Raw genomic sequence first — 12,842 nt, forward strand, 5'->3', positions numbered from 1 at the left:
AGGAATTTATATCAGTGATAACAAAGGCAGCCAGGTATACGGCCTTAGTATTAGATTATAAAGTGTCATTTACCTCTATAGTGATTAAAAATTCTGTTGTGTTAAAGGTTTCTTTTTCTGCTTGTCTTCACTTTTTATCATATTTTCAGCCTATATATCTGGTGTGCTCTTTAAAGACTAATATAGATTGTCCAACCAGGCACATGACCAAAATTCCTCCCAATGTATGTATATAATTTAGTCATACTTTCAGCCAATGAGTATTTAGTGAGCACCTACTATGTGCTTGATGCTCTGAGAGGCAATGAGGATCCAATGCTCAGGATGGTTCCTTCCTTCCTGGAATGTATAGTGCAACAGGTGAAAGAGACACAGAGTCTCCTACTGCAAGATAATTGAAGGAAAGTGCCATTTCACTCCTTGAGAGTCCAGTCACTTTATAAAATATTTTATCACCATAAAACTGGCAAAAACATTTCTGGAAGAAGGAAGGAAGAAAGGAAGGGAGAGAGAGGAGAAAGTGTGTCACTGGAAAATAAAATAAATGTGAACGTGCTAAGCCCCTGCCCCATACCTCGTTGAGACTTGACAGTGATCCAAGTAGACCTACCCTCCCCCACAGGCAGCCACAGGATTAGTAAAGTATCTACAGGCGGTTGGGAGTCGTTGAACAGCCTTATTAATGATGACCTTCCTGGAAACTTTGCTAGAATCTCTGAGGGGTTTTTTTACCTCCTCTGAAGCAATCATGCTTTATCAGCTTTTCTACATAACGACCTATGGAAATGAGCCAACCATGGAAGAATGACTCCATTTACTTAGCTCTGAGCTACAGATGGTCTAGTGAACACTGTGAGCTAATGGAAAACTAACACACGCTGGTGCAGGTCAACAGCTGTTTCCATTGTAACTGTGGCCTGTGAGACACAGGTGTATTTCACGGGCTCTTATGTAGACTGCCATCTACTCAATGAATGTTTTTCATTTCCTTTAAATATGAAGATACATACGGTGAATTGAAAGTGTAAGTGGGTGTATTATGGACATCAGCTTTGCTTCTCTTAGGCTTACATGGTTGGAGAGCCTTCCAATCTGATTTACATGATGCACAGGTGAAACTATAACTCAGCACCTCAAGCTTTCTCATCACTCTTCTCTGGGAGAAATAGGAAAGATCTGTGCCTGTCATTTTGCTTGAAGATTTGTTATTTATGTACTCTTGTAACTTCACCACATTAAATCTCTCTGGAGTAATAGGTGCACCTTGTAGTAGAAGCAGTCTGGCTGGGCACTTACAATCCAAGCTCTTTACCATATCCTCAACCTGAACATGGAAATGGCGCAGATAAAGCAACAGTACTCTTGATTCCTAGGCCTACCCTTCACTGTGAATCACCTCCCCTTTCCCTGTGGATTTCAGTACTCTGCGTATACAGACTGGAAGCAGTGGTGGAGATAAGAGTTGAAGGAATAGTCTGGCCCTGGAGGGGTGTTTGGCAGCTCCATGTTACTCTCTTTAGTTCATGAGGGTTCATATTGCCTATTGTCCCCAGTTTGGGGCCTTTAGCTGAAATTGCAAGATAATAAGAAAATTCCGTTCAATGCCCTATTAAACTTGTTTGCTTGATTTTTATCTTTCTCACTTCCAGAAATACCCAGCAGAGGCCATGTCTATTTTAGTCAATGGTTCATCTCTGGAGCCTCCAATAGTGCCTGGTACATCCAAGATTCTGGTCCTAGTTCTACTACTGACTAACATGGTCTGATCTTGGGCCAGTCATCTAACTTCTCTGGGCTTGAGTTTCCTCACTTATTATTTATTAGATTAATTTTATACAATAAACTATGAAAGATATTCAATACCTCCTATAATTACTTCTATATCACTAGGAAATGGTGATAATCCATAGCCGTTTGGATCCTCTTTTATTTAGTTTGAACTATATAAAGTGGCATTTTGAAGGCGAAAAACAGTTGAATAGCAGAAATTTCATATGATTAACCTAACTTATTACATAAATTTTTATTGAGCACCTCCATGTGCAAGGTATTGTTGTCACATATTGGGGATACAGCAGTGAGCAAAAAGAGACAAAGCCATTTTCATTGACCTTACATTCTAATTGGAGAATTACAAGTCAAAAAGAAATTGCAAAGAAAAAACAAATTAACAGATGAAAATATAATAAATAAATAAAAGGAGACAGAAAAGAATATTGGGGGCTGGGCGGGGGGCAAGAAATCATCAAGTAAATAATTCAAGGAACTATTGACAAATCATTGTGAAGTTTCAGAAGCGTGGCCACAAAGAAATGCACACTTTCAAAAAGGGGAGAAAACATGTTTCACATAACAGCAATACTGGACTAAGGGAAAAATGGAGCAATACTTTCTAAATACTAGGGGAAATTCTTTCCAGCTTGAAATTTTATACCCCGGCAATTAAATGTAGGGTAGAATAAAATTATTTTTAGACATGCAAGATTTCAAAACATTACTTTGAAACTTTCTCAGAAAAGTAATACAAAAGACATTCTATACAAGGTAGCAAATCAGGAAAGAATATGTAGGATCCAAGAAGCAGGGGCTTGAAAGAGAGAACAAGAATCCCAGGGAGATGGTAAAAGGAAATGCCAAGCTCACAGCTCTGCAGCAGGCCGAGTGATCAGTCACTTCTGACTGGAGTGGGTCAGAAGGCTCTGGAACTAAATGTTTCTGAGATTTATACACAGCGGAGTGAATTTGAGAATAATTATACAGTCATGCATTGCTTAATGATGGGGATACTTTGTGAGAAATGTGTTGTTACATGATTTCCTCATTGTGTGAACATCACAGAGTGTACTTACCCAAACCTAGATGGTATAGCCTACTACACAGCCAGGCTATATGGTACTAATCTTGTGGGACCACTAGCATATATCCAATCCCTCATTGATTGTAACGTCATTATATGATGCATGACTGTATAGAAATTTAAGCAAATTTTTTTTTTTTAAAAGACAGTAGTGCACCCAGCCCCATGGCATGGTGGTTAAGTTGGGCACACTCCACTTTGGAGGCCTGGGTTCCCAGGTTTGGATCCTGGGCGTGGACCTACTCTACTCATCAGTCATGCTGTGGCAGCTACCTACATATAAAATAGAGGAAGTTTGGCACAGATGTTAGCTCAGGGCTAATCTCCCTCAAGCAAAAAAAGAGGAAGATTGGCAACAGATGTTAGCTGAGGGTGAATCTTCCTCAGCAAAAGAAAGAAAAAAAAAAGTAAATCCAGGGAAAAACAGAAAGGAAAAGGAAGGAAAGGATAAATAATTAATGAATATTATATGGTCCAACTGTGAAAATGCATATATAGTCATACTATGAAAATGTTGGATATTAATATAATCAAATTATGTTATATGTGGATGAGGGGGACAAAGGGTGAAAGGGTATAAAAGCGTAATACACCTTCGTCTTCCATAGTGGGAAATCAGTGCTTAATGCCTAAACCAGAGAATCAAGAACATAAACATATATGTAAATATACATACACACAAATATATATTTATATACAAGCACATTATTCAGCCATCCCTGGTAGTCCAGTGGTGAAAGTTTGGCGCTTTCACCACCATGGCCTGGGTTTGTTTCCTGGTCGAGGAACCACATCACTGGTCTGTCTGTAGTCATACTGTGGTGGCTGCATGTTGCTGTGATGCTGAAAGCTATGCCGCCAGTATTTCAAATACCAGAAGGGTCACCATGGTGGACAGGTTTCAGTGGAGCTTCCAGACTAAGACAGCCTAGGAAGAAGGACCTGGCCACCCACTTCCGGAAAAATTGGCCATGAAAACCATACGAATGGCAGCAAAGCATTGTCTTACAAAGCGCCAGAAGGTGAGAGGACGGTGCAAAAGGATGGCCAGGGCTCTGTACATGGGGTTACTAGGAGTTGCAATTATCTTGATGGCACTAACAACAACAAAGAGTGTTAGTCAAAGAAATGAAAGCACCGTATTTCTTCAATTCTGAGACACGTTATTTTTTTACATTTCAACATCTCCATCATCAGGATATGTCTTTCAACCCATGGTGTGTCACACTGTAACTGACAGCATTTGTTGCATCATATAATCATGGGCATTGTCGATTTAATGAAGTGTGGTCAGTATCAAAAGAATCAGATAAAGGAGTTCAAAGTGGCTGCCTCTGGGAAGCACTAAATGGGAGGGAGGGACTACTGTTCTAATACAAAACTTTCTGACTCTTTTGACTATTTAAATTATATGTTGGTAAACTTGATTTTAAAAAACATTCCTGTTGGCTGCTTTGTGAAGTGTCCCTAAGAGAACAAGATTTGGAGGAAGGAGATGAGTAGGAGCTCTGGCTTAGTCCAGAAAGGGACTGGTGATGGCTTGGACTAGATTGAGAACAATGGAGGTGATGATAAGTGGTCAGATTTTTAATATATATTTAAAATAAAGCTGACCAAATCTACCAATGCATTGAATGCGGAATGTGAGAGAAAGAGGAGAGTCAGACATAACTCCAAAATTTTTGGCCTGAGCAGCTAGAAGAATAAGCTTCACTTTCCTGAGATAGGGAAGACGACAGAAAAAGCAAGTCAAGGAAGAGGGAAGATCAAGAGTGCAGTTGGGAAGTATAAGTTGGGACGCCTGTTAGACATCTGAATGGAAGTGGTTAGTGGGCAGGTAGAGAAATCTGGAGCTCTGTTCTAGCCAGGCTGAGGATAAAATCTGGGTTTGTTTCTTCACTTCCCTGCCTCCTCCCTTTAAACAGTATAGTCATTTTTTGCTTGCTTTTATGGATAGTAATAAACTAAGTCTTAGTTTTGTTTATGCACTTATTCAAAAAGAAGTCATTAAGTATTCATTGTTTTTAATCAATTGATATTTGCAAGTGTTTGCTTCTCTCTGGTATTGTCAGCAAATGCTGGCCACGACCAGGTAAGACTGCATACCTGTCCAGAAAACCTAAGCCCTCCTTACCTAGATTTTGGTTCTTTTAGGTAGAATTAATTTAGTTCTAGGTATTGTGTTAAAAGGGATGTTATAACCTCATTGGTGGAAACAAGATACTTCCTACTTGAAAAAAAGTTAAAACCAGATCTCCTGTTGCGCTGAACCATGTATGCCTCATTTCTCCTGTAACACAGTTAAACAAGCCTTCTGAATCCCCTGGAAACACTTGACTGGTACATTGCTAGTCAATTACATTATGCCTAATTGCTTGGAGCTCCCTCCACACACACATACATACACCCGAAAGCAATTACAGACAAATACATTAGAGTCAGATAAAGCAAGTTGTGCTTACTTTCTTCAAAGTAACACTCAAGTCAGGCCCTGATTTTAACCTCTCATTGGATTTTTTTTCTTAATTGAGATATAATTGACGTATAACAATGTGTAAGTTTAAGGTGTACAACATGTTGATTTGGTATGTATATAGATGATTATATCAACAATACTGTATTATAAGTTTCAAAATTGCTAAGAGACTAAACCTTATCTGTTCTCACCACAAAAAAAAATAATTATGTGACGTGAGAGATGTTCACTAATGCTACGGTGGTAATCATATTGCAATATATAAATGTATTTCATCAGACTTTTTAATCTACATTGTGCATTTCCCTTTGAAGAACACGCCAAGAAACATAAAGGAAATTCTTCCTTTCTAACCAAGAAAATATCTATCAACCTGATAAAGTCTTAAGCAGCTTGGAGAAAGGGTCTTTGGAGGCTTCCTTCTTGAGTTCTAACCAGTCTTTGGCTGTCACACGTTGCGCATCTCATGGGTGATGGGCAGATCTGACAGACCCATCCAATATTCCAAGTGTGGAATGATCCTGTAAGACGTGATTGGCAGGATGGGGCACACACGCAAAGGCTGATCTCAGATGAGGAGTCAGAACACTCAGCCAACAATTATTCTGCTCTCTGTGGTGAGAGGCATCTCTAGAAGTTCGCTCTTCTCTGCTCCTTTTAGAAAATCTCGAGAACTTGCCATTTCTTTATACTTTATTATTTTGAAGTTCCAATTCTTCCACCTCCTTCCTTACCACTATGCACTTAAAACAAAATATTTGATCATTTTTATAGGAGTATATAGTTAAACATAAAAGAACAAGTGGGTTATTTTCACCAATTTCTAGTGACAATTTAAAGACTATTTTCTACCAATTTTTTCCTGTTACACCCACGCTGCCTTTCCCCCCAATGTTTCTGTCTTTTAAAAATTACTCTAGATTTATAATACTGATGTGCAATAGAAATACATACCCCTTATCAGTCAAGATAGGTTGATTATGTTGTGGTAACAACTCCCAACCTCAGTGGCTTAAAGCAACAAAGGTTTATTTCTTGAACATAACACATTTCCCTCACATGCCAGCTGAGGGCTCTGCTTCACTCTGCTTTGTCCTCACCCAGGGACCCAGCCTGAGAGAGCAGCTGCTGACTGTACCAGTTGCCAAGGCAGAGGGTAAAGGCAGCATTGCAAAAGGCACTGGTTCTTAAACTCCCACCTGGAGGGGACATGCGTGTTACTGCCATTACATTTCTTTGGCCAAAGCAAGTTATATGACCAAACCTAACTTTAAAGGGTTATATAATCATAATTTTTTTGCAAGTGGGGCACTGAATATTAGTAAATCATTGTACAGTCTATTATACAGACTCAATGACACAGTTATAACACATCTGCTCTTATATCAAAATCCCTAGAAATGGAGGAAATTTCTGTACATTTTTCCCAGATGTTGTTTAGAACAACATTTAAATTCTGATTCAAAGTCCCATGTCACTGTCGCAACCTCACTCTGTATGTTTGGTTAACAGTTAATGGTGTCACATTTTGTAGATAAATAAAGGTCATCATCTCATTAAACAAACGTGTTTCAGACCACAGGAAAATGTGTGACATGGTTACTAAGGTTCTTCACTTATAACGAAGATCTGAAAATGTCACCAGGGGAAACTAAGAGCCAATTTCAGGCTGGAAGGATCAGTTCCAATTGTGATTGTGCAACGGTAATTATGCAATTGTTTTCCATCCCTCCTCCCTAATGTTACGGATGTCAGGAAACGTGCTGTTCCTTTTAACACAAATTCTACATGGCTCAGAAAGATATTTGGGGCATATAGGGAAGGATGAAGTAGGAGTGGGAGTAGGGAAAAAAACATAAGGTCGGGAATCATGACCTTTCCAGTATATTGCGACAAATGAGGCAGTTTAGTCAGTTGGCAATCAAGTGTGGGCTGTACATCCACAGTTTATCCCATCCCCATCTGTGATATCATGATACAATAAGAAATATATATTTGATCTTCCTCCCTGGTTCCTGGCAGAGAGCTCCTAAAGCCCTTGGAATTTCTTGAGTGATAGAGGTGAGAGGAGCATCTTTTGCTATTCATAATAAGCCCCTTTCAATCTTACCTGAGTTTATGCCAATGAGACGACTCTTGGAGGATGGGGGCTGGTTGTCAGAGGATCCGACTGTGAGATTAGAGGGTTGGAACTTCCATCGCCACCTCCTGACCACTGGGGACAGGGGAGGAGCTGGAGGTTGAGTTAATGACCAATAGCCAACGATTTAATCAATCATGTCTCTGTAATGAAGCCTCCATAAAAATCCTAACCAAAGGAGTTCTGAGACCTTCCGGGTTAGTAAACACACGGAGGTGCTGGGAGGGCATGGAATCTCCATGTCCCTTCTCCTATACCTTGCCCTGTGTATCTCTTCCATCTGGCTGTTCCTGACTTGTATCCTTTCATAATACTGGTAATCTAAGTAAGTAAATTGTTTTCTGGAGTTCTGTGAGTTGTTCTAGCAAATTATTGAACCTGGGCTGGGGGTGTCACAGGAACCTCCTATTTATAGCTGTGAGTCACAGCTGTGAAGCACAGGTGACAACTGGACTTGTGGTCGGCATTTGAGGTTGGGGGGTCGCAGTCTTGTGGGATTGAGCTCTTAACCTGTGGGGTCTGAGCTGACTCCAGGTAATTAGTGTCATAATTGAATTGTAGGACATTGGTTGGTGTGGGGAAAACCCCACACATTTGGTGTTAGAAGAGTTGAAAGTAGAAGAAAAACAGAAGAGTTTTTTCTTTTACCATCTTTGTATTTGTGTAGATTAGACTCATAATGTTTCTCACCTAGACTATTGCACTAGCTTCTTACTTTTCTTTTGCCTTCGATCTCTCTCTTTCCACTCCAACTTCCAAGCAGCAGCGAGAGTTATCTTACCAAAGCCCAGTTCTAATGGTGACAATCATCATCAGAAAGGAGTTCACTGCTGCCTCATTGCTTTCAGAATGAAGTCCAGTCCCTAAACACACTCTTTTCTCAACAGCTTGAAGCCAATGTACTTTTCAGTCTATATTTTTCAATATACCTCCTCAGGTTTAATGAAGTATGCAATTGACAATAGTGAAAATTTCTCAGCTGCCAACATGCCCTTATTTTTGAAAGACATAGGTATGTCTACTCCTCTACGTAAGTTTATACGTCTCTGACACAAGTGGTCTTCGAAAGACTCATGATAACAGGCCTCCTGGTAGAAATGACAGACAAAAATATCTGTAGCCAATTCTTAATGAACAGCTACATATGTTGCCTTTGAAAACAAAAAGTAGATCACTTAAAAATTACAGCAAACGTTCTACCATGTCAGAGTGAGGTCAGACAAAGAGAGAGGAGATGATCACATTAAGTTTTGGTCACAGCAAAATGGTGAACTGTATTCATGCTGAAACACGAATGCATTCTTAAAAGCAATATCTCAGCTTAGACTTAAGCAACCAATAAACTTAAATTCTAGTTAAGTTTATCTTTTAATTCAATTTTGCAAATCATCCCAATTAACTTGCCTTGGGTAAGGAAAAGTTTATACTGATGAATAGAAAAGAATGGTGTCTTTACTGGTTTAAAAAAAAAAAGAGATCGGAAAAGAAAAAATCACAGCAGAGTATTTTTGTTTACTTGTGTAATGCTCTGTGTTTTCTCCTCCCTAACCTAATCCCTGCCCTAATCCTGGCTCCCAAACTCTTCATTTCACTCTCCAGAAACTTCAGCTCTATGATAATTCTATCTTCTCAAACTTATCTTCCCTCTACTTTCCGCTCATAACTAAACCTAACCTCCACTGGGAACACCACTTCCCTTGTAGCCCTTTCTAATAGAGGTTGCATATCTTCTAGTTTCCCAAGTACCTCAGGTCGGAAGTGGGTCCATGTTCCAGACAAATATTTTCCCCTCTCTGCAAACCCTGGACCTGATGAGCCTCATGTCATCTAGCTTTACCACTCTCTACTCTGCTCATTGCTGGCATCATCTGCCCGCCTCCTATACACCGGCTGAGCTTTCTTTCAGACACTGTCTCCCAGCTCTGACCCATAAACTCATCAAATGACTACAACTCCTACTCAGGGAAAACAAGCTATCAGACTGGAACTACATAACCTCAGCTTCCCACCAGCTGCTCCCTAAGCTGCCCCTTTCTCCTCCCTCTTGTTTCAACGTGGAGATTGTCTCTTACCATCAAAAGCAATCCCTCCATCCAGGCTTGGATTCTTCTCCTTTAGATTCTTCTTCTCAGACATCATGCACCATGGAATCTCTCTCTCTCTCTGTCTCACTCTCAGCTCCCACTAGCATTTATCCACAGTCATTTCTCTCTAAACATAAAGAAAAAAACAGAATAAAACTCTACTTAACTTCATAGCATTTCCATCCATCATCTTATTTCCTTTCTTTCACTGTTAATGTTTTAATGTGGCTTTATTTTCTTCTCTTCCATTCTTCATTTTAAATTGGGCTCTTGGGCCCACTGTCCCACTAACATTGCTCTTGCCAGGGTCATCACTGTCCTCCTTTATACTACATCCATTGAATTGTTTTGGGTTCATAGCTAACTTAATGACTCAGCTCCTGCCGGTTCAATAGAATCATCCCTTTTTTCTTAAACCACTGTCCGAGCATCATCTCTTTTGCAACTCTTTTCTGTCTCACTTGTTGGCAATCCCTTCTCAGGAACCACTGAATGTTGGGGTCTTGTAGGGAGGGCTCTGTCTGAGGTCCTTGCTTTTCTCAGTTTATCCTCTCTCCACATCATCTACTTCTATGGCTTTGTAGAAGACACCACTGGTGGTCTGTAGGTCTCTTCAAATCACTTTTACCAGTCTGTGGGCCTCTCCCCTGGTTTTGGTCCGCTTTTGCCTTCAATGCTCCCACCACCCCCTCAGTGACTTTCCTTGGGGTTTTAGATCTGCTCCTAATGCATTTCTGGGATAACTCTTAGGACCTTGAGGGAAAAAAAGCTGCTTGACATTAAATGAGATGGAGATGTCAGAACAGCCTCAGTAGAGTTCTGAGGAAGCGATCCAAAGGTCCAGAGATGTGGGCATGCTAGAATGGTTCTGTCACATAACACCTGAGAACCCACCCAATGATGGAAGAAGAAAAAACCCAGGCCTGGTTCATAGGTGGATCAACTTGGTATGTTGGTGCAAACTAAAATTAGACAGCTGCTGTTCTCCCATGTACTGCCTGCTCCAGACATTGCTGTCCTGATAGAGAATGGAACAGCTGCTTGAAGTGACATCTAAGGTGCCAGCTTGGAGGTGACACCCTATGAGGCTGGGGTGTTGCTTTCAAATGCAGCATATACCTTATACCAATGATAATTATGTGTTGCTCTGTCTCCAATAGGTAGAATATACGAATCTGGAAGCCAAGGTGTGCAAATAGAAAGAATCCACTCATCTTATTCCTGGTGACTCACTTGTCACTTGGGAAATTTGTGCTTCTGGAAACCAGAACTAAGACAGGCTTTAATTATCATTTATATGGTGACAAATACCAAATATATCATCTGTCCCATAACTTTCCGAAGAGCTCTAAATCTGAATATATAACCACCTATCTGATATTCAAATCAGGTACCTCATAGGCATCTGAAGCCCAATATGTCCCAAACTGCGCTGACCATCTCTCCTGTCCTGCAGTCTACCGTTATAAATGAACAGTACAACCATCTACTCAGCAGCTCAGGCCTGAAATCTGGAGTCTTCTTTAAACTCTCTTGTTCTTTCATCCACTATATCAAACCACCTATCAAGTTTTGCCAATTCTATCTTCTAAATATCACTCCTATTTTCCAAGAGGAAGAATATTAGCATTTCTCTCTAATCCTACCGGAGTAGAAACTGCATCATTTCTAGGTTATACTATTGTAACAGCCTGCAGGGTGGTGGCCTCTAAAAAGCTCCCCAGTGATCCTCCACCTTCTGGTATTCACACTGCTGTGTAATCCTCTGTTCTTTTGCTTCTAATACATAGAATTCAGGAAAAAATGATGAGATGTCATTTCCAAGATGGTTACACAAAGACCCTGGCTTTCATCTTGTTCTCAGTCTCTCACTTCCTTGCTCTGAGGGAAGCTGGCTGCCATGTTGTGAGAGGCCCTATGGAGAGACCCACACGACAGTTCACTGAGGGAAAGCTTCAGCAACAGCCGGCAAGGAATGGAAGTCCTCTGTCCAACAGTACACGAGGAACTGCATCCTGCTGATAGCCACGTGAATGAGCGTGGATGTGTCTCCTGCCTCAGTTGAGCTCTAGATGTGACAGCAGCCCTGGCTGATGCCTTGATTGCTGCCTTGTGAAGCCCTGAGCCAGTGGCACCCAGCTAAGCTTTGCACAGACTCCTGACTTGCGCAAACTATGAGATAGTAAATGTTTGTTGTATGCCGCTAAGTTTTGGAGAAATTCGTGATGCAGTAATAGATTCTGAATACAGGCATACCCCATTTTATTGCACTTTGCTTTATTCTGCTTCGCAGATACTGCACGTTTTACAAAGCTCTCTACCAGCAAAAAGATGAAGACTTGCTGAAGTCTCAGATGATGGCTAGCATTTTTGAGCAATAGAGTATTTTTTTATTAAGGTATATACGTTATTTGTCTAGACATAATACTATTGCACACTTCATAGACTACAATATAGTACAAAGATAACTTTTACATTCACTGAGAAACAGAAAACTAGTGTGACTCGCTTTGCTGCAACATTAGCTTTATTGCGGTGGTCCGGAACTGAACCTGCACTATCTCTGAGGTCTGCCTGCTCAGCCTTCCGACTGGTCCCCACTTTTGCATTCATTCTTACCTCCTCCAATGGGTCTCCTCACAGAAGCCAGAGTATTATTTTAAAAGTAAAAATACGATTGTGTCATTTTCCTCAAATTGCTTCCTATTGCTATTGAAATTAAGTCCAAAATCCTTACTCCAGCCTTTAAAGCCCCACTGATCAGGCCTCTGCCTGCTTGTTGCATCTCATTTCATCTCACTCTTCCCCTCACTCACCCTGATCCAACCCCACAGGCCTTCCTCCAGGGTGTTGGTTGTAGTTTGTTTTTAATGCGTTGTAGTCCTTCCTACCTCACACACACTCTTCCCTCTGCCAGGAAGGTGCATCGCCTTACTCTTCATCTGCTCGTTGCCATCCTTCTTTTAGATGCCCCTCAGATGTCACCTTCCTCAGTAGGCTTCTCTGATCCCATCCCAGACTAAGCTGAGCCCATCTGCTACGCACTCCTATAATACATCACACCAACATGACAAGGGACATTTGTCATTATTTGTGCCGTCGGATTTCCTGCCAAATTGTAAACTCCCTGAGGGCAGAGAAGATAACTCTCTTGTTGGCATCTTTATCACCAGTGCTAGAACAGTGTCTGGCACACGAAAAGAACTTGATAAATGATCCATGAAGAGAGGGGAGAAATGGATAATATGAATGATAAAAATACAATCTTTCATATTGCATTATAAA

The sequence above is a fragment of the Equus asinus genome, chromosome 9 (genome assembly GCF_041296235.1).
Source record: "Equus asinus isolate D_3611 breed Donkey chromosome 9, EquAss-T2T_v2, whole genome shotgun sequence".
Classification (NCBI taxonomy): domain Eukaryota; kingdom Metazoa; phylum Chordata; class Mammalia; order Perissodactyla; family Equidae; genus Equus; species Equus asinus.